The sequence below is a fragment of the Felis catus genome, chromosome C1, assembly GCF_018350175.1.
Source record: "Felis catus isolate Fca126 chromosome C1, F.catus_Fca126_mat1.0, whole genome shotgun sequence".
Taxonomy (NCBI): Eukaryota; Metazoa; Chordata; class Mammalia; order Carnivora; family Felidae; genus Felis; species Felis catus.
The window spans coordinates 69,830,695-69,855,134 of record NC_058375.1 but is presented as its reverse complement, the minus strand read 5'-3'; the positions used below and the strand labels follow the sequence as shown (position 1 = coordinate 69,855,134).

Genomic DNA, 24,440 nt, shown 5'->3' with positions numbered 1-24,440 from the left:
GACACTTTCTGTATTCTGGGCTAGATTTATTATCAATTTCTTTTCTATCCGTGGGCACCAGGATGACTTTTGTGGTTCTTGTCCTGAAGGAAGGCTTAGTTATATGTGACACAGATTGGAAAGGAGGCCCAGATCCATGCCACTCAGAATCAGGGTCAGGAGAAGGATGGATGCTAATACACAGGGAAAAGTTAAGTATCAGATTATTTAGGGCTTTCTAAAGAATATTTTATCCAGTTTCCAGTTGAATTCAAGATTTAGGCCACCAAATATTCATGAGAAAAGCAATCTACAGGAAACTATAAGTAGATGATAGACCGTGGGCAGGTGCAAAAGAAGAATAAGATTTCATAACCAGAGATTAGAATTTAGTAGTAGAACAGTTACTCCTGGTATTCCTTTCTTTCTTTCTTTTTTTTTTTCTTTACACAATTGGGATTTATTCTGAAAAAAAAAAAAAAAAAAAAAAAAAACAACAAGTCAAAAGCCGAATCACCAAAAAATTAGGGCATTTAAGACCTGAGTAGAACCAGACATAAAGCTGATCATGTTTCATCAGTGATTTAGAGTCATTTAAATTATCCATTTTGGGGGCCAGGATTGATTGTAGAACTTGAGATAAAGAAATGCAGAGAACATATCAAAAGGGAAAGGTGAATGAACTAGGCATACCAAAATGGTCAAGCAAAATCAGTGTGTGTATGTGTTAATTCTTCCAAAAATTGCCATCCCCACCAAATCTTATTTGGCTTAGTTGAGTTATATAGATAGGTCCCACATTTTTCTTAATCCTAGAAGCCCAACAGGTGCTGAGACTAAGAAAATAGTAGACTGAGGTTAGGAATTCTCCCACAGCATCCTTAATCCTAAATGGTCTGTTCTTGATTTAGAGAGACAGTCATCCATTGCCTAACTCATCGATTAACGAATTCCACAAGCAAACCATTATCTCCACTGAGAGGCCAAATCAGCAGCATCCCCTTTTTTCTCTGAAGTTGGAGTCAAAATCCTAATAAAGGTCTTACCACAGGACATGGGTTGAGTTCTCTGAGTAGGAGACTGAGAAGAATCAAAACTTATAGAAGGGGGTGGGGGGAGCCAGCAGGATCCAGCAGTAGTTGAGTTTTAATCTTGGCCTGATGACAACTTCTACCAATGACCAACCCCACGGAAAAACTCTGGAGCTAGAGCAACCCATTAATGTTGTTGTGCATTGGATAGACTAAAATGACCTGGCATTTGTATAAACCTCTCATCAGTCCCATGATGGCATGACCTTGAGCAAGGAAGTTCTCTGCAGCTGAAGCCTTCCCTGAAGGTGCTGCCAACTGAAGGAGATCTAGAGACAGCACTACCATGGGTTCCCTTTCTGTTGTAATAATGCTGTGTTGAGTTAAAAAAAAAAAAGTGCATGTAAGAGTGGGTCTCTGGTTACATGTAAGAATTCATTAAATATATCATTTCCAACTTATAACTAATATATTTTCTCCCTTCATAAAGTAAGGTTTTCTAGGCATTGTTCTCTAAGTAGTGGTGGCAAAGTGCCTTGATCATAGAATATATCAGTTTATGGTTATGGACTTGTTTTTTGCAAGGGCGGGGGTGGTTATTTGTTTTTTTAATGCGGGAGCTGTCAGTTGGGAAAACTTATAATCAAGAGAGACTCAGGGAAACTAAGTGTTAGAGCAACAATATGCACATTCATAGTGTATAAATGCACAGCAGTGTAGTAAAACTTCATGGTTCAAAATCCATTTAAGGTTTTAACAGTTTTAAGGAAAGCAGTTTCAAGACCCACAATAAGAAGGGAGTGTCTCTAATATTCTATATTTCTAGCCTATCTGATAAAGGTTCTACCCCCTAAAAGACCATTTTTTTAATTTTTTTAATTAGTGAAATATTATATTTCCTTACAACCTAAGATCAGAGCTGACTTAATATTTCCCAAGTAAAACACCATCAAGTGTAAATATTACAAAGGATCTGTGAGTTTTCTTAAGTGGTCTACATCATGTTGTGCAATTTAAATATATACAATTTATGCAAATAAAAGAGAACCATTCACTTTAAATAGACTATTCTGAGCACTCTTGTACTCATGCAGTAGTTGTAGCCAAGGATCCCAGTTGGAGAATAGCTCTGCAGAAACCCTCTTAAGAATAAAAACCTGTCTCCCTGGCCGCTGACATGGAATGTAAGCGTAGAAAAGTAGGTAGGTCCCCTGAACTGAGCTCCTTCACAGAGTTCTCCTGCACCCGTGGGGACCACAGGTGAGTCTACACTGCCTAATCCTAGGATCCACATCTGGGAGAACAGACCAAGTTAATTTCACCCAGGACAACTGACTTTTCTCTTTATTAATTCCTTATTTAGCTGAAGTATAAATATTATTAAACATTTGCTTATGAACTGCCAGAGCACCATGCTGTTCAACAGATGAGGTTGGTGTGTTTTAATTGTATACACTCTGAACATGCTTAGTTTATTCCCCCTCTGCATTCCACATTTTCCTAAATTCCAGTTATTGGAAAGATCTTTTTCCTTGCAACTCAAGGCACAGATTTTCTTAATTTTTTTCTGTTGGTGGGAGGTGGAGGGTTGGTTTGGGGGCATGTGTAAGAACAGGGGGATTATGGGGGTGGAGTGGGTTATGACACATTTTCATTTGCAGCTGCTACGACTCCCCTGTCTTAATCCAGCCCAGATCTCAGTGGAAACCTAACACCACTCTAGTGACCCTGGAACTGCACCAGTGCCTCACATCACCAAATAAGGTAAGTCATTTGTTATCTGAGCCATAAATATTTACATCCACTAGTGACAAATGTATAAAGAGTGTGGAGTGACTGTGTAATTTCAGCTGCTGTCCTCAAGCCTGTCAATAGTTTCTCTTATCTCCTGAAAGCCCTAATGACCGATGTGTGCTAGTTGAATAAGAATGTGCTCCCCAGCTTGTTACCCTCCTCTGATTGTTCATTATGACCACATTAGTCACCTAGGAAGTTTTTATTTATCTTTTTAAATTTAGGGTCTGTTAAATGAAATTGTTCAGACTGGCAGACATTTGGCAGCCTCCTGATCTCCCTCGTTCCTTCATATGCTCCATCCCCACTGATGCCCTAAACCATTTTTTTTCACCACCACCTTTTTTTCTTTCTCACTTTACTAACATAATAGTGACAAAACAAGTCCTTTTTTCCCCCCATATTTTTCTTGCATATTGATGACTTGGGAAGTTAAGTCTTAGTTCTGTGTCTAAGCAGTGCTTAGACGTACCCATAATTTTCTAAATCTAACAGGTGACCACACCGCAGAGTGGTTAGGACATGAAAGTGGTTTCAAGCAAGCACAGTGAAAACTCTTTCAAATATTAACTGGCCTGAAACTGAGCATACTAAGGGCAAAGTGAACCTTGTTTTATTCTTCTATTAAGAGCTGGAGTAGTAAGAAAAATGGAAAATCAGTAAGATCATGCTGTTGGTCTTCTCAACCAGAGAAGATGCAGAGCTTCTATTTTCATATAATTTTATATAATTACCAGATAAAGAGCTCCAAAGGTTAGACAGGGTGATAAAAAGATATATTCAATTTGAAAGATGAGAGCTAATAATGTCTAAAAATTTGGAGAATTCAACTTTAAAAGACCGGAGACGTTGTTGAAAGGAAGAGTGGACTGGTACTGACTGACTGAACATACACCTCCATCATAAGCATAACCTTTGAGGAAAATGGCTACAGATTTCCCTTAAAACACTGTGGTGGCTTGATGGCTTAAATTCAAAGGCCAAATGATGGATAGATCAGCTTCTATAGGATTTTTCCTGTAAATAGAATATGGACTTAGTACGAACTTTAGCAGACCCCCAGAAACAGTAGAGTTGATAACTTACAGAATCATACCTGTAAAGAAGACTCAATTCACAATGCTTTGCCCATAATTTTAGTGTAAAAAAAAAATACTAGTTGAATGAATGAATGAATGCAAAAAGTTGAGAAAAACAAAAAAGAATGGATCTTAAGAGATAGAGTGATAGATCTTTAAAAATCTTCATTGGAAAACGTATCAGGAACTTACCTCTTCGTGTGTGTGTGTGTGTGTGTGTGTGTGTGTGTGTGTGTGTGTGTTGTGTTTGCATAGCAGTGACTGATTAGGATAACACCGGTTTTCATGAGTCAGTGATTTATAGAAGATTAAGCTAGAATGGACTGCAGAGATGGAGTTCACTTAGGGAAATTTACATCTATAGCCTTACAAATTATTTGGAATTCAGTTGCCTGAATTAACAGCCATGTGCTCAAGATAATTTTCAGTAACACATTGGAGGCTATTCAGGCTCAGGGGCATAACTTGCCTCTAGGATGCAACTACCTTTTCACACACTGCTCTGCCTTCTACTTTCTAAATATTCAGTGCCCTCAATATTTCCTAGCTGAACAGAGTTCTTCCCTTCCCACCAGGGCTTTATATTCTCCATGCTTTCAAATTATCTTTTACTCCCTGCCCAGCAAAGCTTCCTGAATTACTTCTTTTCAGCTTGATATTCATGTGATTATTAAAATAATTGTCACTATGACTTACAGATTTCATCTCCCCAGGATATTTGCTTTTAAAAAGAGGAGTTTGCTAATCCAAATTAATTTCTAATTGTTCAAATATTTATATGAGAAGAGATGGAAATGTTTTAATTAGAAAGACTTCTGGTGGCTCATGTCTACTCATCCTTCTCTGGGCTGGGCATCTACTCCAACACTTACTCAAGACCTCCACCAACTAGTACAGTATACAGATCAACACTGTTCAGTTTCATGTGGTCATACTCTCCTATGTTCTTTAGCAAGTGTCTTTTTACCACAAAATCCCCAGTGGAAGGAGAATTATAGCCAGACAGATGCAATAAGGCTTAAAGGAGTTATTCATTCAGAATAGGAGTTACAATGGGGAAGGGTATCCAGTGTTGGAGATACTGCTCCATGGAAGCAGACCACCTGAGATCGAGATATATGACCTTGGGGCACTCATTTGATTGCTTACTTTTCTTATCTGCAAAATGGGAATAAATGCTGTTGCTCTGTGGATCTAGGAAGAATATATGTGATCACAGCGAGTAAAATAAACATCTTAAATATAAACCATTGTTGTTATCAACCAACAAAGAGTTTAAGAATACTTAAGATATAATCACTACTCTTCAGCCACATCTTCTCCTTTAAAGAATGAGTCATCTGAAAAGAAAGTATGATCAGTATTTCATTGTTTTAATTATTTTCTGTCCTTAAAATAAAATTCAGTGTTGAGGTTTCAAAATAAAGAAGCGAATCACTGTTTTTCTTATTCTTATTCTGTTTCCCAGGCTTTTTTCTTCTTTTTTTAAGTTTAGGAATGAATACTGTGATATAGCATGTATAGTATGTGGGGAGACCTAATAAATAGATTGGAGCACAGAACTCACAAATAGTGATCAGAAGCCCTCAAAACTAGCCTTAATGGTAGTCTTTCAACAACAGACTTTGGGAATGTCACCGAATCTCACTGAGCCTTGGTGTTCTTATTGTTTAAAAGGAGATAAGTCAGGGGCACCTGGGTGGCTCAGTCAGTTAAGCATCTGACTTTGGCTCAGGTCATGATCTCATGGTTCGTGAGTTCAAGCCCCATGTTGGGCTCTGTGCTTACAGCTCAGAGCCTGGAGCCTGTTTCGTATTCTGTGTCTCCCTCTCTTTCTGCCCTACCCCTGCTTGCACTCTGTCTCTTTCTCTCAAAAGTCAATAAATGTTAAAAAAAAAAATTAAGAATAAAAGGACATAATTCAGCCATTTATTCAAGAAATACCTTACACATATTCTAAGGCATCAGTGATGGAAATATAATTTAAATCTTGCCCTTGCCCCTGAGAGCTCACCTTCCCTACCTACCTCATAACAATTTTTTGAGTATCAAATCAGATGTATAACAATGTGCCTTGGCAACTGTAAACTTGGCTATAAATAGATAAAGTCTTTTACATGCAGAGAGCTACTTTTAAGAATATTAAATAGAGATTTTTAATCTTTAGTGAACATATAACTAAAGGCATAGGTATTTGCATATTCTAATAGGGCTTCCCAGAAGGTCTGTGGAGATTTTATTTTTTTCAAATCAACAAAAGACTTAAATGCCCAAAAAAGGGGAAGGGTGAGATAAACACTTGAATACTTCCTTTTTCCTTTCTGTGATCCTATAAAAAGCAAATGTCAGCAACAATAGCTGGACAATATTTGAATAACAATGCTAACTTTTTTAAAATTTTATTTGAATGTGCTCTAAACAGAGCCATCTTAAGTGGTCACCTGCAACTTAGATAAATCCAATTTCAGTTAACTTCTTTGGAACTTACAAATCATGAGCTAGTCATTCATAATGACAAAATCCTCTAAAACTTAATTTAAATGATTCATTAGTAAACTAAGTTATATAATAATATATTTTTATAGCCTCAAGTTTAAAATCAAGGACTTGGAATTATATATTAAATCTCAGAGAAAATTATAGCTAGACAAGTGAGTGAGCTAGACATGTCTTGATGCCTTCTGGTCTGAGTCACATGTTTAATGATGAAAATAGGTTGTGTGTCTGATTGGTTGGCAAGAGTTCTTTGTTGCCCCATTTGGAAGGAGGCTGATTTTTTTCAACCAATATTCTTACTTTCACTATTGCCTTTGAAAGTCCCCCACAGTTCTAGTTACATGTGTGCGTGTAATATTTCTACTTTGAATTGATTCATTATAGTCTAACGCTTATTTCAGACAAGATTTCTACCTGCTTTAATACAATGGAAATACGTTCTATGTGATTCAAAAAACAAAAATAAAATGAGACAAAACAAAACAAAAAAAGAACTGTGGATCAGAGTGTCATGAAGAAAACATATTGCAGATCCTGAAACACCTAATCAGGTTGCAGCTAGAAGGGTTCTCAAAAATATCAGTGACACGAGAAACGTCTTTGGGAAGATCTTCATTTTATATATATGTGGGGTTTTTTTTTTTGTTTTTTTGGTTTTTTTTCTTGTTTTTTTTGCAAAGTGCTTCATTATTCATATATTATGAACTGTTCATAGGACTTGGCATAGATCCTCTCCTCCAGGCACTTTGGTCTCCAGTGACCTGTTAAAATGGTCTTAGCACGTTCACAAAGCTTTTCATTGCAGTCCAGCCTGTTTGTAAAAACGATCCATCAATATCATGTTCAGATGACAGTCTATGTAGAACCTGCCTTTGCTTAACCAGCCTGTCTAATGCTGAGAGCATAGAATTCTATCCAGGAATGACATCTTGAATAAGTTTGGGTTGGGGCATATTGCATTCTTCTTCAAGACTATTTTTTTTCCTTCCCTTCAGACATTTCCTTGCTTTTACAAGTCTATAAAAATAGGAACACATTTTTCTTTCCTTTGAAATTATGTTGGCCCCAGTTTTCTTCTTCTCTGGGGTACAAGATAATTAAATCTGTGTGCAAAGAAGGAAATGTTTACAAAGCCATGATTTTGATGTCATGTGCTGTATTCAGCCCCAATATCTATGACAGCCCATCCAACTTCTGCTTGTTGACATCAGCTGAATTATCTGGGCTGACATTTATGGAGGCTATCATTTATAGGGCTTTATGGTTGTCTTCCAAAATAATATGCAAAGGAGTTCTCTAAAGGTAGTTTCACAATTGTTACCCATAGTCTGACTGATTCCTGTACTTGCAGGAGAAGACATGACTAATTAGACTGAATTAAAAATAGCCCAGAAAGCTGTCAGTGACGGATATGCATTACATACACTAGCTCTAGTCCAGATGCTGGAGATACAGCATACTCTCCTCCTTTTAGCAGCCCTTAATTGAGCTTCGAGTTGGTTTTGTGTATTTTTGAAAAGTTTTAATGGTTCCAAAAAGAAAAGAAAAAAGGACTCACTTTTTGTTCTCTTTAACATTGCTACTCCATTAGTAATCTTTTCCTCTCCCAGGGTGGGCTGGCTGACACGCAGCATGTGCCTCTTCCCTAGATGTGATGCTGTTGAAAGGGGTCCCCACCACTTCCTTTCTGCCTTCAGCACTCTTCACTGCATGCCCTAAGTCAGCTTATGTTCTTAATGGTAAAAATGCAAACAGACCCCAAAAGGTATGAGTTCATGTGCCAGGGAATTGAAAGGAGGAAGAAATCCAAGAAGAATATAAAAATACTGTTTGCCACACATCTTTGTAGTCTGCAGTAACCCAACCTTTTACTCTAGAGGGTAGAAGGCTGAAAACAGCTTACTTATTTGTCATGCTTAGAAAGAAGTGATACCATACTTGGATCCCTTCTTTGTGGCTTGCCCAAGAGTGCATTACCATAGCTGCATCTAACTTAATGAACATAGATGCCAAGCCTTGCATTAGATACATTTAGAATATCACCTTATTGTTAATCCTTTCAACAACCTTGTGAGGAATATACTATTATTATCCTCACTCTACAATCATTGAAAGTGAGGCTTAAAGTGATTAAACATTTTTTCCCTAAGGTAAGAGAGCTAAAAACATGGAAGAAAGAAGACTCTGGGCCTGTTATGTTTGCCCCCAAAGGTCCATGATCTTAACTGTTTTATTATATTGTATTCCTGGAGTCACAGAGTAGAGGAAAAGTCCATTTTAATACCATTCTTTTATGAATGATGAGAGTAAGGTGTGCCATTTTTGTCTTGTTTAGTGACAAAACTAGAATGCCAGTGTGCAAGTCAACAAACTTGAGTCCACATTTTGGGCGATAAGCTTTCTCGTAATAACAACACCTCCTTGAAATAATCCTGTTAAAATACACTATCCAGATTAAACTTAGGTTTTACATCTGTTTACCATTTTAAACCTAATAAGTAATAGGTATTCAACATTGCCCACATGTTAAGATACAGAATTCTGACATTTAAGACTGTAAAAATCATGGCCCCACTTCACCTTGAGGCATGTGTCCTAGTGCATCTCTGCATAAACACTCCTCTCTGTCATATGGCTTTACTCTTACCTCTCTGAAAATTTCATGTGCATATTTCATTGTGTTATTAACTCTGTTTGAAATGTTTCCCCATTTCCTCTTCCCACTCTTACAAGGTATCATTATCATCATGTTCCAAAGGAAGAACTGAGGTTCGGAGAGGTAGAGTAAAAGTCGCTTGGCTTATTTAAATTGTAACTTCCTTAAGAGAAGGCAGCATGGTGCTGTATGAGATCAGAGGTTTCCGCATAAGAGAGACCTAAAGTTGGTCTCTGCGTTTTGAAAAGCTTGAGTTATGCAAATTTAGTTAATTACCTCCACCTCTCCAAACCACAGTTTCCTCATTTGAAAAATTGGGGTAATAATACCTAGCTCATTGAATCGCAAGACTCAGAAGTGACAATGTTAGAAAAGCACTCAATACATGGTTAGACTCTCAAAAATGTTTCATTCCTTCTATTTTATATTCCATACAAATACCCAAGAAATGTTTGTTGTCAGCCATAAAGCTTTGACTCAAGAGTTCATTAACATAGAAAACAGCCTGAGTAAACCACTGTTTCCCCAGCACTTAAAAATGCTGAGTATCCATTTGGGAATATGGATTCAAAATGGAATGAAAGAGCCTGGCAGGAAGATCTCTTTTCACAGTTGCTTCCAGCCTTATTGAGAAAGCAGGCAGACTAAACCATTCCCCAATTTCTTCACAAAGGAATATAAGTCTGGAATGTACAATGGTCAGGAAAGAAGAAAAAAGAAGATTAGGGAGATACCTGATGAAAGGGTTAATTTCCACTTGACTTATGACCATAGGAAATCTGGGCTAAGTTATTGGGTTCAGGCCCACATGCTTTTTTAAAGCATCATCCATAGATACAGCTTCCTCAAACACACTATTTCATCAGATGATACTAGGAATTGGATTCAGATTATAGAATTGTTTATATTCAACTACAGTTTTTAACACCCATATAAGATAAAAATTCAAATGGATAGTATTTGACAGAAAGATAGGAGGAAAAATATCTAAATCACATATGAACTCCCATATATTAAAGCTGTGACTGATATATTCCCTTACACCTGCCTCCCAGCCAACAACATTAATAATAGCAATGAACTCTTACAGCCTTCTTACAGTGAGTACCATTATCCCTTTCATAGAAGAAGAAACTGAGATTGAGGGGAGTGCACTGTGTTTCATGGTCTCAGTCAATGGACTAAATTGTGCCAAACACTAGAAAACATGTTTCCTTTCTTTTCTGAATCAAAACATCATTCTGGTTATGTGATGATTGTGTTTTTAACTACAACCTTTGCTCCCTAGTCTTGAAAACCACAGAAAAAAGATGAAATTAGAACTTTTTATTTTTTGCTCTCTATATGAAACCAATTTAAATTTCTTCTTAAAATCCATATATAAACTTTTTTGTTAAGTAAACTTTCTCGTGTAGGATACATAGGAATATTCAGAATTCATTTTCTAAAGAATTCTGTCACCAGTAATTTGTAGGAGTGGCTGGATTGCTAAAGTATATTTAGGACATTACTAAAAATTATGTTGTCTTGAAAAAATTAGTTAAGTGGAAAATTGCTCCCTATCCAGCTCCATTTGGTCAGGTCATCAACTGTATAGTTTCTCCACGGCCAAGTTTTCCCCCTGACCCCAAAATCTTATGATGTACATTGAGCTTCAAAGGTGACTGGAAAATTTATTAAGTGAGATCTAAGTCAAGTCTTCCCAAATAGAGGGTGGCTTGTGCATCCATTAGAATAGGCTGTGTTATGCTGTGGTAACAAATAACTGCAAAAACTCAGTGTTCTCAAATGATACATATTCCACTTAGGCTACATGAGCAAAGCTGATCAGCAGGAAGGCTCTGCTTATCACAGTCATTCAAGGGACCTCGGCTCACAGATGCTGCATCTCAACATACATTGCCACAGTCGCTGTGGTAATGGGAAGGGAACATGGCACATGACACACTGGCTCTTGAAGCTTGTGCGTAGGGGAGACACCCTTCACTTCTCATATTTTATCGGCTAAAGTGAGCCTGTGGTATTCCAGGTATTCCACCCTCCCTTGGCTGCTGGTTTGGTGCCATTTGCCTTGCTGTCCCTCTCACAAGGAAAGGTCAAGATACCTACTTCAGAAGAGGCTAAACACCTTTTTGCCAGCCCATAGGTGGCTGGCCTTCAGGTTATGGCAAGATGATATGCTTATTTTGCCATGCCTAGGATATGAACTTACTTTACATCTTTGACCAAGTCCACGGTGACAAAGCAACTTATTTTATGTATTAAGAGAAAAATTTGAAGATAATTTTTTAAATGCTTAGGTAAATGTCAGTCACTTGGGCCTCATAAATTCACCTTTATTCTATCCACAGCACTTAATTTTGACTAGCTTACAAGTAATGGGATAAGCATAAAGACCAGAGTTAGTTTTTACATTGAGGAAAATATGAAAGTACAATCCAGTAATAATTACTTCAGTTTGTAACAAACAATTACTAGAATAATTCTCCAAATTTAAGTAGAGCAAATAATTGTGTTTTTCAATGTAAAAAAAAATACCCTGTTTTAACACAGGAACTTGACTGTAAGATAAAATTCAAGGTAGATTAAGAGAGGTATATTGGTCAAATTGTGTGATAGCACACACACGTAGTGGAATATAAATAAAAAGATTTGAAGGTATAAATATACTTAAAGAAGGATAAGTATAAAGTTAACATTTAATATTTTTAACTTTTTACTACTGTTACTTTAAAAAAGGGAAATAAAACTTATAACCTTTATCTCAGGAAAAATGTGCTTATTTTTGTTCAGACTTCATATTACATTGTCTTCTGGTTCCAAGGCACCCTCATGTCAGGAACACAAAATAAGGACCTTTAATTGCTGCATATGAACGCCTAAGGTAACGAAGTGAGAGTTAATGACAAAATAGCTAGGTCCCCATGAGAAGCTTCTATTTCTGTTGTTCCCAAAATAATAATATTGAATGTCATGTAATAGTTTTACTCTTACTCTATAACACATGTGATTATGTGACAATAACATACTCTTATGTCTAAGGTAGCCTACCCCTTTTTGGATGCAATCCAAGACAAATTTGTGCTATTCTAATATATATATATATATATATGTGTATATATATATATACATATATATATGTGTGTGTATATATATATGTATATATATATATACACACATATATATATGTATATATATATATATATATATATATATATGTATACACACACACACACACACACACACACACATATTGTACAGCTTTTAGTAAAGCATTTAAAGATTGATATTTAGATGATGTTTGGCCCAGAAGGAGTTGGAATACTTTGATACTCTTAAAATCATCATCATTACACCACAAGGGAACTATATTCACAAAAAGAAATATGCGCCAAAGACAAATCTTGTGAGTTTAATATTACTCCAAGACTATGGCCCCAAATCATAATATAGAATTTCTGTGAAGTAGACATCCACATGTGTGGACATGATTTTTCCTAGATACGAATCATTCTCAAACTGGATTAAAAGCAAATTCAGCTCTCAGCTCTTTTCTTTTTCTCACTAAAACTATGCTCTAATAATAAAAGGGGAAAAAAAATAAAGGTAGGTATCTCTGATTTAGGTAGGCCTTTGGGAGTGGTAGACATTGAGAGTCCAGAGGAGTACCCTTAGGACTTGCTTACCTCACTGTTCTGACATCCCAAGAGAAGAAATGAACTATGATGTATGTTTATCATATGTCTCTTTGGTTAACCTTTAGGGTGGAATGGGATTAACCAATTGTGAGGGTAGTGTAGCTGAGCTGTGGATAGAGAAGGAATATGCTGTGATTATTCTGCACTTCTTAAAATAATTACATTATAAATAGGCATTTATTTATAAGGGCTAGAAAAGAATGGTTATACATTCAAGTGTATGACCAACAGTGCCTTCTACATTACACACACTTAAAAACTTTGCCTTGATTTATTTAAATTAAAAAACAATGTTTAGAGAATAGCTTATTTGCAATTCCAGTTTTGTAGATTCAAGAGTATACCAAATCTTTGCAGAAATTAACCATGTACCCGTTGCCTACTAATTGCCAACCATGAGTTGACCTTTTAATTATTGCCTAAAGCATATGTGTTGAAGTCACATGACAATAAAATATTTTGTCCTTGATGCTTGTAGCGGTCTTAATTTAAGCATACCAAATGGCATCACTTTTCACCTCCCCCCCCCCGACATCTACATTTATTAGTCCCAGTGGAGTTATCTTTGATAAATCCAGTATCTGGGGTGTGTTTCAGGCCTAAATGGTAAGAAATAATTACAAATGTTAGATATCCAAATCACATCTTCCAATTTAGAAGACCTATTGTTGTAGAGGACCTTGGTAAGTTTATTTAACTAACTATTGAGAACTATTTATATGTTAGGGACTGGAATTAGTTACTTAAATATATGGTATTGCCCATACTCAAAACTGCCCTAATAAATACATAAACTTATCAGTATTTTATTTTATTTTGTTTTTTAGGAGATGTATCTTATTTTATTTTTTTTAATACATGAAATTTATTGTCAAATTGGTTTCCATACAACACCCAGTGCTCATCCCAAAAGGTGCCCTCCTCAATACCCATCACCCACCCTACTCTACCTCCCACCCCCCATCAACCCTCAGTTTGTTCTCAGTTTTTAAGAGTCTCTTATGCTTTGGCTCTCTCCCACCCTAACCTCTTTTTTTTTTTTTTCCTTCCCCTCCCCCATGGGTTTCTGTTAAGTTTCTCAGAATCCACATAAGAGTGAAACCATATGGTATCTGTCTTTCTCTGTATGGCTTATTTCACTTAGCATCACACTCTCCAGTTCCATTCATGTTTCTACAGAGGGCCATATTTCATTCTTTCTCATTGCCACGTAGTACTCCATTGTGTATATAAAACACAATGTCTTTATCCATTCATCAGTTGATGGACATTTAGGCTCTTTCCATAATTTGGCTATTGTTGAGAGTGCTGCTATAAACATTGGGGTACAAGTGCCCCTATGCATCAGTACTCCTGTATCCCTTGGGTAAATTCCTAGCAGTGCTATTGCTGGGTCATAGGGTAGGTCTATTTTTAATTTTTTGAGGAACGGCCACACTCTTTTCCAGAGCGGCTGCACCAATTTGCATTCCCACCAACAGTGCAAGAGGGTTTCCGTTTCTCCACATCCTCTCCAGCATCTGTAGTCTCCTGATTTGTTCTCTGACTGGCGTGAGGTGATATCTGAGTGTGGTTTTGATTTGTATTTCCCTGATGAGGAGCGACATTGAGCATCTTTTCATGTGCCTGTTGGCCCTCCGGATGTCTTCTTTAGAGAAGTGTCTATTCATGTTTTCTGCCCATTTCTTCACTGGGTTATTTGTTTTTTGGGTGTGGAGTTTGGTGAGCTCTTTATAGATTTTGGATACTAGCCCTTTGTCCGATATGTCATTTGCAAATATCTTTTCCCATTCTGTTGGTTGCCTTTTAGTTTTGTTGGTTGTTTCCTTTGCTGTGCAGAAGCTTTTTATATTCATAAGGTCCCAGTAGTTCATTTTTGCTTTTAATTCCCTTGCCTTTGGGGATGTGTCACGTAAGAAATTGCTACGGCTGAGGTCAGAGAGGTCTTTTCCTGCTTTCTCCTCTAGGGTTTTGATGGTTTCCTGTCTCACATTCAGGTCCTTTATCCATTTTGAGTTTATTTTTGTGAATGGTGTGAGAAAGTGGTCTAGTTTCAATCTTCTGCATGTTGCTGTCCAGTTCTCCCAGCACCATTTGTTAAAGAGACTGTCTTTTTTCCATTGGATGTTCTTTCCTGCTTTGTCAAAGATTAGTTGGCCATACGTTTGTGGGTCTAGTTCTGGGGTTTCTATTCTATTCCATTGGTCTATGTGTCTGTTTTTGTGCCAATACCATGCTGTCTTGATGGTTACAGCTTTGTAGTAGAGGCTAAAGTCTGGGATTGTGATGCCTCCTGCTTTGGTCTTCTTCTTCAAAATTACTTTGGCTATTCGGGGCCTTTTGTGGTTCCATATGAATTTTAGGATTGCTTGTTCTAGTTTTGAGAAGAATGCTGGTGCAATTTTGATTGGGATTGCATTGAATGTGTAGATAGCTTTGGGTAGTATTGACATTTTGACAATATTTATTCTTCCAATCCATGAGCAGGGAATGTCTTTCCATTTCTTTATATCTTCTTCAATTACCTTCATAAGCTTTCTGTAGTTTTCAGCATACAGATCTTTTACATCTTTGGTTAGATTTATCCCTAGGTATTTTATGCTTCTTGGTGCAATTGTGAATGAGGTCAGTTTCTTTATTTGTCTTTCTGTTGCTTCATTATTAGTGTATAAGAATGCAACTGATTTCTGTACATTGACTTTGTATCCTGAAACTTTGCTGAATTCATGTATCAGTTCTAGCAGACTTTTGGTGGAGTCTATTGGATTTTCCATGTATAGTATCATGTCATCTGCAAAAAGTGAAAGCTTGACATCATATTTGCCAATTTTGATGCCTTTGATTTCCTTTTGTTGTGTGATTGCTGATGCTAGAACTTCCAACACTATGTTAAACAACAGCAGTGAGAATGGACATCCCTGTCTTGTTCCTGATCTCAGGGAAAAAGCTCTCAGTTTTTCCCCATTGAGGATGATGTTAGCTGTGGGCTTTTCATAAATGCTTTTTATGATGTTTAAGTATGTTCCTTCTATCCCAAATTTCTGAAGGGTTTTTATTAAGAAAGGGTTCTGAATTTTGTCAAATGCCTTTTCTGCATCGATTGACAGGATCATATGGTTCTTATCTTTTCTTTTATTAATGTGATGTATCACATTGATTGATTTGCGAATGTTGAACCAGCCCTGCATCCCAGGAATAAATCCCACTTGATCATGGTGAATAATTCTTTTTATATGCCGTTGAATTCGATTTGCTAGTATCTTATTGAGAATTTTTGCATCCATATTCATCAGGGATATTGGCCTGTAGTTCTCTTTTTTTACTGGGTCTCTGTCTGGTTTAGGAATCAAAGTAATACTGACTTCATAGAATGAGTCTGGAAGTTTTCCTTCCCTTTCTATTTCTTGGAATAGCTTGAGAAGGATAGGTATTATCTCTGCTTTAAACGTCTGGTAGAACTCCCCTGGGAAGCCATCTGGTCCTGGACTCTTATTTGTTGGGAGATTTTTGATAACCGATTCAATTTCTTCGCTGGTTATGGGTCTGTTCAAGCTTTCTATTTCCTCCTGATTGAGTTTTGGAAGCGTGTGGGTGTTCAGGAATTTGTCCATTTCTTCCAGGTTGTCCAATTTGTTGGCATATAATTTTTCATAGTATTCCCTGATAATTGCTTGTATTTCTGAGGGATTGGTTGTAATAATTCCATTTTCATTCATGATTTTATCTATTTGGGTCATCTCCCTTTTCTTTTTGAGAAGCCTGGCTAGAGGTTTATCAATTTTGTTTATTTTTTCAAAAAACCAACTCTTGGTTTCGTTGATCTGCTCTACAGTTTTTTTAGATTCTATATTGTTTATTTCTGCTCTGATCTTTATTATTTCTCTTCTTCTGCTGGGTTTAGGCTCTCTTTGCTGTTCCACTTCTATTTCCTTTAGGTGTGCTGTTAGATTTTGTATTTGGGATTTTTCTTGTTTCTTGAGATAGGCCTGGATTGCAATGTATTTTCCTCTCAGGACTGCCTTCACTGCATCCCAAAGCATTTGGATTGTTGTATTTTCATTTTCGTTTGTTTCCATATATTTTTTAATTTCTTCTCTAATTGCCTGGTTGACCCATTCATTCTTTAGTAGGGTGTTCTTTAACCTCCATGCTTTTGGAAGTTTTCCAGACTTTTTCCTGTGGTTGATTTCAAGCTTCATAGCATTGTGGTCTGAAAGTATGCAGGGTATGATTTCAATTCTTGTCTACTTATGAAGGGCTGTTTTGTGACCCAGTGTGTGATCTATCTTGGAGAATGTTCCATGTGCACTCGAGAAGAAAGTATATTCTGTTGCTTTGGGATGCAGGGTTCTAAATATATCTGTCAAGTCCATCTGACCCAACGTATCATTCAGGGCCCTTGTTTCTTTATTGACCGTGTGTCTAGATGATCTATCCATTTCTGTAAGTGGAGTGTTAAAGTCCCCTGCAAATACCACATTCTTATCAATAAGGTGCTTATGTTTATGAGTAATTGTTTTATATATTTTGGGGCTCCCGATTTCAGCACATAGACATTTATAATTGTTAGCTCTTCTTGATGGATAGACCCTGTGATTATTATATAATGCCCTTCTTCATCTCTTGTTACAGCCTTTAATTTAAAGTCTAGTTTGTCTGATATAAGTATGAACTTACCAGTATTTTAAAGTGAGGATTCTGAAACTGGAAAAGTAACCAATTTGATGAGTCAAAATGCAAGACAGCAATGAGATTAGAATCTAATCCCAGGCCAGCAAAATTACATAACTGCAGTCCCCACTTTCTTATCTGTCAAATGGAGATTATGGTGTATATTCATATGGGTAGCATGAGGATTGTGCTAAATGCTATATCTGAACAAACCCAAGGGCTAAAATCTTCAACAAGGACTTATAGTCATGTTGCCAGCTAACACCCCTTACAAGTTGGTGATCCTGGGCACTATAAGTTTACATTCTCTGTTGTTGGTGGTTTTTTTTTCATCTGCAGAATAGGCAAAATAATAGTACTTTTTCCATAAGTTTTTTTTTTGTAAAGATAAAGTGAGATTAGATATGTCAACTGTCTAGAATTAGATCTAGAATAAGAGTAGTAGGAGCTTAAGTAAATATTTGTTAATAAGTATTTGTAAATGTTAAAATATTTACTATCACTTGATCTAATATTAATAATACTTAATTAGGGATGAGGATGAATTTGCTTAGGGTTTCACAGAGTTCAAAGTCTTATTTAGAAGTTTGGATATTTCTCCTTATTTTTATTTCCTCATTTTGATTTGAGATGGGAAGAGTGATTTTATCTGCGGGCTTTTGCTAAGACATGCTAGCCTTCTTGATGTAATTTCCTATACATCAATCAGTGTATCATTGGATAATGTGCTGAGGAGTATAGTAACAGCATCTCAAGAGACATTGCACACTCTGAGCACTCACAGGGGATCTCATTTTGTCATACTCTTTAAAAATAATCTCTACACTTAATTCTCCGCTGCCATCCATTCTATCAGTTCGGGTTGCAAGTGACACTAGGTGACTAAAATTTTTTAAGTTCTGTTTTTTTTTATTCTAATTTCAAAAAACTGATATATATGTGATAAAATGTATGTGTTAGCCTTACTTATTTGAGCCAGCTGGTCCAACATGGTGTTTTTGTGAAGATTTTAAAATACTAAGCTTAATAAATTCTTTAACTATTTTTTTTTTTTTGCATTGCATTAAATTACACTTGGAAGTGCTTGATTAGCCACTTCACAGAGACAGTGAAGTTAAAGTTATTAAAATATCTTCAATGCCTTGGAGGAAGTGTGTTATTTAGAGAAATAACAAAAACTGAATTGCTTATAATTTTACTCAATGAATGTTGTATCTCCCCCTGCCTCCCCTCCCTGAAATGCCTTCGTAAGTACAAAGAGTCTGGGTATTCAGGAAGATTTTGTTTCTTATTCTTGTATATTTTTAAAAATGCTAATGGACCACATTTAAATGTAATTTTAAGTGTTCTGAGAATATGTACTTAAAATTAATTTAAAAATATAGCATATAGCATATCTCTGTTCTTTGGCATGTTTAGACATGAGAGATATATACACACCAATGTGTATTATCAATTTTCAAAAAATTAGAACAGAAAAAAACTCAAGCTTTAGATTTCACATAATACAACCTCTCTTTAATGATTCAGAAAGCATTTAAAGACTGAAATGCCATGGTCAATATTATGAACATAATTTATCTCTAGAATGCTTCTTGACTACAGATTTTTAGAGGTGCCAAATGAATAGCATACTCCAGCTAATCAACTATTATATCCTTCCTTTTAAGAATTCTAATTTACAGCAGTGATTCTCAGAGTGTCCCCAGACCTGCAACATCAGTATCATCAGAGAGCTTTGGGCCTTTTCCCCAGACCTACTGAATCAGAAATCCTAGGGATCATACCCAGCAATCTGTTTATCAAGCCCTCTGGGTGATTCAGATACAGCTAAATTTGAGAACCACTGAATGAGAGATTCGCTATGGAGTAAAAGAAACATGTGCTTACGACTTTGATCCTTTGGGTTATTGACATTGGAGAAACAATGTCAGGCATTAGGCAGCCCCTTTAAAGTGTGGGTCTTAAGCAGCAATAAATTTGGAAGGAGAAATTCTGTTTCTAGTAGAGGCAGTAGATAGTTACAAGGTTTGAAGAGCCTCATGAGGAATGTTACCCTAGATTAAAATTTTTATGAACATATAACCACCTAACATTCCCTTCACCTCAACTTGGCCTGAGTTTTAGGGCATCCCAGAAAGGTGGGAGTAATTATAGGCCTTGGTGGTTACAGATTTCACTTGTTGCCTTAGGAGATTCACTTAGATTTCTCCTCTTTCTTTAGCATGAAATAAAGAATGAGGAGCTATCTAAGGTTTTTTTTAAAATTAGAACTGAGGACAACTCAAGTGACTATAAAATAAACTAAATTTCAGGTGTAGGAAAAATAAAAGAACATTAATTGAATGCAGGGTTGCCAGATAAAACAAGATGCTAGGTTAAATTGAAATTTTAGATAGCCCCCAAATGAGTTCAGGCATATCCCATGCAATATTTGGAGGCATATTTTTACTAAAAATGCATTTGTTATTCATTTGAAATTTAAAGTTAAGATAATAATCCTGTCCTTTTATTTGCTAAATACAGCAACCTTAACGTTGTGCCTCCATTTCTAATTAATCCTCCCAGTAGTCTTTTGGTAGTGTCATACTTACTGTATTTAGTCAAACTGGATATTTGCTGTTGTGTTGCTAGGCTAATTCACAGTTTTGTTTTGTTTTCTATTACCTGTCAAATATATCAATAATATGCAGGGTTTTAAAATATTTACTTGGTAGAGGAAAACGAAGTGTATATCTAGACAATAATTACATATTTTTGTGTGAATTATCTTCCCCTACAAAACTCTCTTGTATCGTGTGTGATTTTATTTGGTATGCAAACTAAATATGATTCCATTTATCTTCCTAGTTTGTAAGAAAAAAAGTAGCAAACATTTATTTTTAAAAATCTAACATTATTTCAAATAAATTCTGGAGATTTAATATTTGCAGTATAGGTGGTGAACAGTTTCTAAAAGTGAGAATCTTACATTTGGATGATAACAAGAACACTTTTCATTTATACACTATTATAGTAGACAAAACCCTTTTATACATATTATGTCTTTGATTCTTCCCATTTTGATTTGTGAGACTTGGTATAAGAGAATATATTACATGAATTATGTTTACCAGTAAGGAAATCGAGGTGGTGAAATGCTAAGAGATTTTCCTAAGATCGTATTCTGGAAAAACTATTCTTTTTTTAAAAATGTATATATTTATTTTGTCATTTTTTTTAAGTTTTAATTTTAATTCCAGTCACCCAGTGCTCATCAGGACATGTGCAGTCTTTAATACCCATCACCTATTTCACCCATCAACCACCCTCTTTCCCTCTGGTAACCATCAGTTTGTTCTCTATAGTTAAGAGTCTCTTTCTTGGTTCCTCTCTCTCTCTCCTCTTTTCCCTCTGCTCATTTGTTTTGTTTATTAAATTCCACAGAGTGAAGTCATATGGCATTTGTCTTTCTCTAACTTATTTCACTTAGCATTATACTCTTTAGCTCCACCCATGTTTTTGCAATGGGAAAACGATTCTTAATATATGTGTGATAAAAAATAATATTGTGTACTTTTCCTGAGATTAGCATTTCTGCATGCTTACTTACATCATTGACTTCTCTTAGACACCCAGTGTGAAAAAGGAGAAAATTATACTTTGCCCCTTTACAAATAAATAACTGTAGGCTCAGAAAAATAACTTGCCCAAGATTATAAGATCATCCCATAATAAATGAGGGAGCAGTGACATAAGTATAGTGCTCTATCAACCATGCAAAAGTAGAACCCTTTTGAAGCATAAATAATGAATCCTTTATCAATTTTCTGAAGTTCAGGAGTTGTTTTATTTTTAGAAACTATAAACCAAGATTGTCTTAAATGTTTTTTTTTTTCCTTCTGTAGTGAACTATCACAATTCATTTAAAGCTTAGGAGGAAATAAAATATAACATAGGACCCTGATTAATAATAAATTCTCTCTGTGACAGCATGGAGTCAGATGACAAAAGTCTAAAATTGGTCTTTAAATAAAGATCCACAAATTCATAAGACCAGAATTAAAGTCTTACCAAAAATCCATTTAAGTTCTTGCTTCTGCTTAAGATGTAGGACGCTAAAAAGAACATTGCCGCCACCTTTACAACAAGAAAGAGCTAGACAATCTATAAAATTATAAGTTTTTATAGACCCATTAGACAGTTTAAGATGTAGGACAATCAACTAGCCTGAAATCTAAAAAAAGACAGACTCCTCCAAGGAGATAGGACGTGGGGATTGGCTTATCTGGAGTAAGTAAGTAGCCTAGGAGGAGGATGGAACCATCGTAAAAGGAGGTCATGATTTTGTGTAAAATATTTAACTAATTGTTAATGTCAGAGTATGAGCTAGCATGAAAGTATAGAATTCCTTGCAGTTGTAGACACAAGAAGAGTTGGCAACCAGTCATAGACCCTTCTCCATAGACCTAACCATATACTCACAAGAAAGGATGGGGGCTGGGTGGATAACAGAGACAGCTTCCTTTGGTGGTGATGGCCTTGGAAAAGGGAGCAGTGTGCAGGAGAGGAATGATGCCAAGACTGGATAATTTTCTCCTATTTTCCCTATGCAGCAAAAGTTTTACATCATTGAAGGAAGGGCAACAAGCTCTCTTTGGGTCTATACAGGTGAAAAAGCATTGAGTCCAGGGGAAGGGAACAGCAAAAAAGCCCTCTAAAATGGTGGAAAGGCAGGCAATAAACTAGGGACCAGACCTGTTAGAGATGGTCTCACCAGAGGGAAAATAGCAGTAGAAAACTCTCTTCTATCCAAGACCTGTTAAAGATACAAGGCAGAGTCTGACTGCCATGGGGAGGAAGGACAGTATCACTAAGAGAGCCTCACCCCAAGGATATAAAGACACAGGGCTGGACTAAGACAGAATCGGAATGGGAACAGCAGAGTAAACCCCCTGAAAATCCCCGCTAGGCTAGCAAGCATGAGAAAACAAGTAAATGTAGTCTACTGCTACAGGAGATGGAATAACTTGGAGCTCTCTTTGAGATACATACCATATGAGAAAGTCTAATGTTGATCATAGAACAGAAACATTGAGTAAAATGTTCTGGCAGTCCAAACTCCAACCCAAATACAAGTAACACAAAAGGGATTTGATGCCTGCAGTATGCTGAAGCTAATCATAGGAACAATGACAACAAAAACAGCAACAATAAAATCTAGCTCATTTCCTAGATTAACCAGATTAACTCAATCTGCCCACAATAAAGACTAAGCAAAAGAAAATGCGTGTTCATTTTCTTAGCCTCAGCTATCCTGTGTGATGTGTCTAGTTTGATAAAAAATCACATGTCATGTGAAAACAAAAAGCACTGTTAAAAGACAACGCATCAACCCGGTCAGACTCAGATAATAGCCCAGATTTTGGAATTATCAAACAATTTTAATATATGTACAAACAACCTCAAAAAGATAGTCCAGAGCAAAGGACAGTCATCTCTCTGCTTGCAAGACACGTAAAAAAATGGACACCAGAGAATTGCCAACAATATACATTACCCATTTCTATACTTTCTTGGCTTCTAGAGAGATTTTTCTTGAGTGTGCCATTCTGTTGGCCACTGACTATTCTGCCTGACAGAAGCTAAGAAGACCAACTCCATTCAACTTGTATCATAGAGCAATTAAGGTTGATACATATAGGACTCTGAGCAGAAGTGTGAGTCTAACTAGTATTATTAGACTTAGGGACGTCCCCAGGCTCCTGGAATGAACCAGCTGGTTTTTCTTAGAAAGCCAGATGGCTTTATCCTTAAGTTTCTATATTAACTTGCCCCCTTGGCCTGAAGCATTAATTCAGGTACAGCAGGGTGTATTAGTGGTTACACTAATTCCATATTGGTCCACAAGGAGAAAATCTAAAGCAATTCTGTATCCATACAAACCCTAAACAATAAGTTGAGACTGAACTAAATGCTTTTCAGGATTGAGGTAATGTCTTTGATTACTTCCTTCAATTAAGGGACAATTTCCTTCCCACCTTTTCTTTTCTTTTTTTTTTTTTAATTTTTTTTTTCAACGTTTATTTATTTTTTGGGACAGAGAGAGACAGAGCGTGAACGGGGGAGGGGCAGAGAGAGAGGGAGACACAGAATCGGAAACAGGCTCCAGGCTCCGAGCCATCAGCCCAGAGCCTGACACGGGGCTCGAACTCACGGACCGCGAGATCGTGACCTGGCTGAAGTCGGGCGCTTAACCGACTGTGCCACCCAGGCGCCCCTCCTTCCCACCTTTTCTAACCAGATGACATCATCATAGAGTTAAATACCTAATTGATTGTCATAAATTAAGAGTTATATATCCTTCTAGGAAGTCCTCCTAAGTAACCAAGGATAGTCTCAGTTTGGGGAGATCTTTGCAATCTGCTATATGTGCAATCTGCTGGCTTTGCTTCTTTAAACATTTCAAGGTCTCTTATAACCATCCTTGAGGTATAAGTCATAATGTCTTGGGGGAAGGATGTCTGCCTTCCATACCAGAAGTAGAGTCCCTGTGATAAAATGATGTTCGCAATTATTGGGCACCCCAAGTGGGACTTTCCTCAGTAGGAAGACACAATTTGACATTGCTTCCTAGTTATCCTCCTGACTGGCTGGCTCAAAACCTTAGAATTCCCAGATCAACTGAAAAAATTGAAGCTTAGTCCTTTTGTTTATTTGTTTGTTGGTTTATTTGTTTATTTAATTAATTTATTTTTATTTTCTGGAGGGCCTGTCTGAGGGCAATAAGTCTAACTGTTCATGTTTATCTGCAGGACCAGCCAGTTGGCATTTATCCACCCTGCAGAATTACTGAGTGATGGCAATAATAATGAAGATGAGAAAGATACCAGGAATTTTGATAAATGTTTTGTGTTGGAAATGTAAGGACTGGAGCCAATTCCTAGGGTTTCCAATACTTAGTAAGGTTAAGGGAGCTGGTGGTTACATTGCGTCAGAGCCATGTGGCAGGGAATGGCAGACCCAGCAGTCAATTACGTTTAAGGTGCTTGCGGAG

At 36.6% G+C, this 24,440-nt stretch overlaps 1 long non-coding RNA gene across 3 annotated transcripts in view; it reads left to right on the top strand.

The window, feature by feature from the left end:
* LOC109503106 overlaps positions 1–24,440 on the top strand; it is a 112,341-nt gene that overhangs the window by 36,413 nt on the left and 51,488 nt on the right. For all 3 annotated transcript variants that reach the window (XR_006584438.1, XR_006584439.1, XR_006584437.1), the window contains exon 2: positions 2,672–2,774. This is a non-coding gene — a long non-coding RNA (uncharacterized LOC109503106). The remainder of the gene's footprint in view (positions 1–2,671; positions 2,775–24,440) is intronic.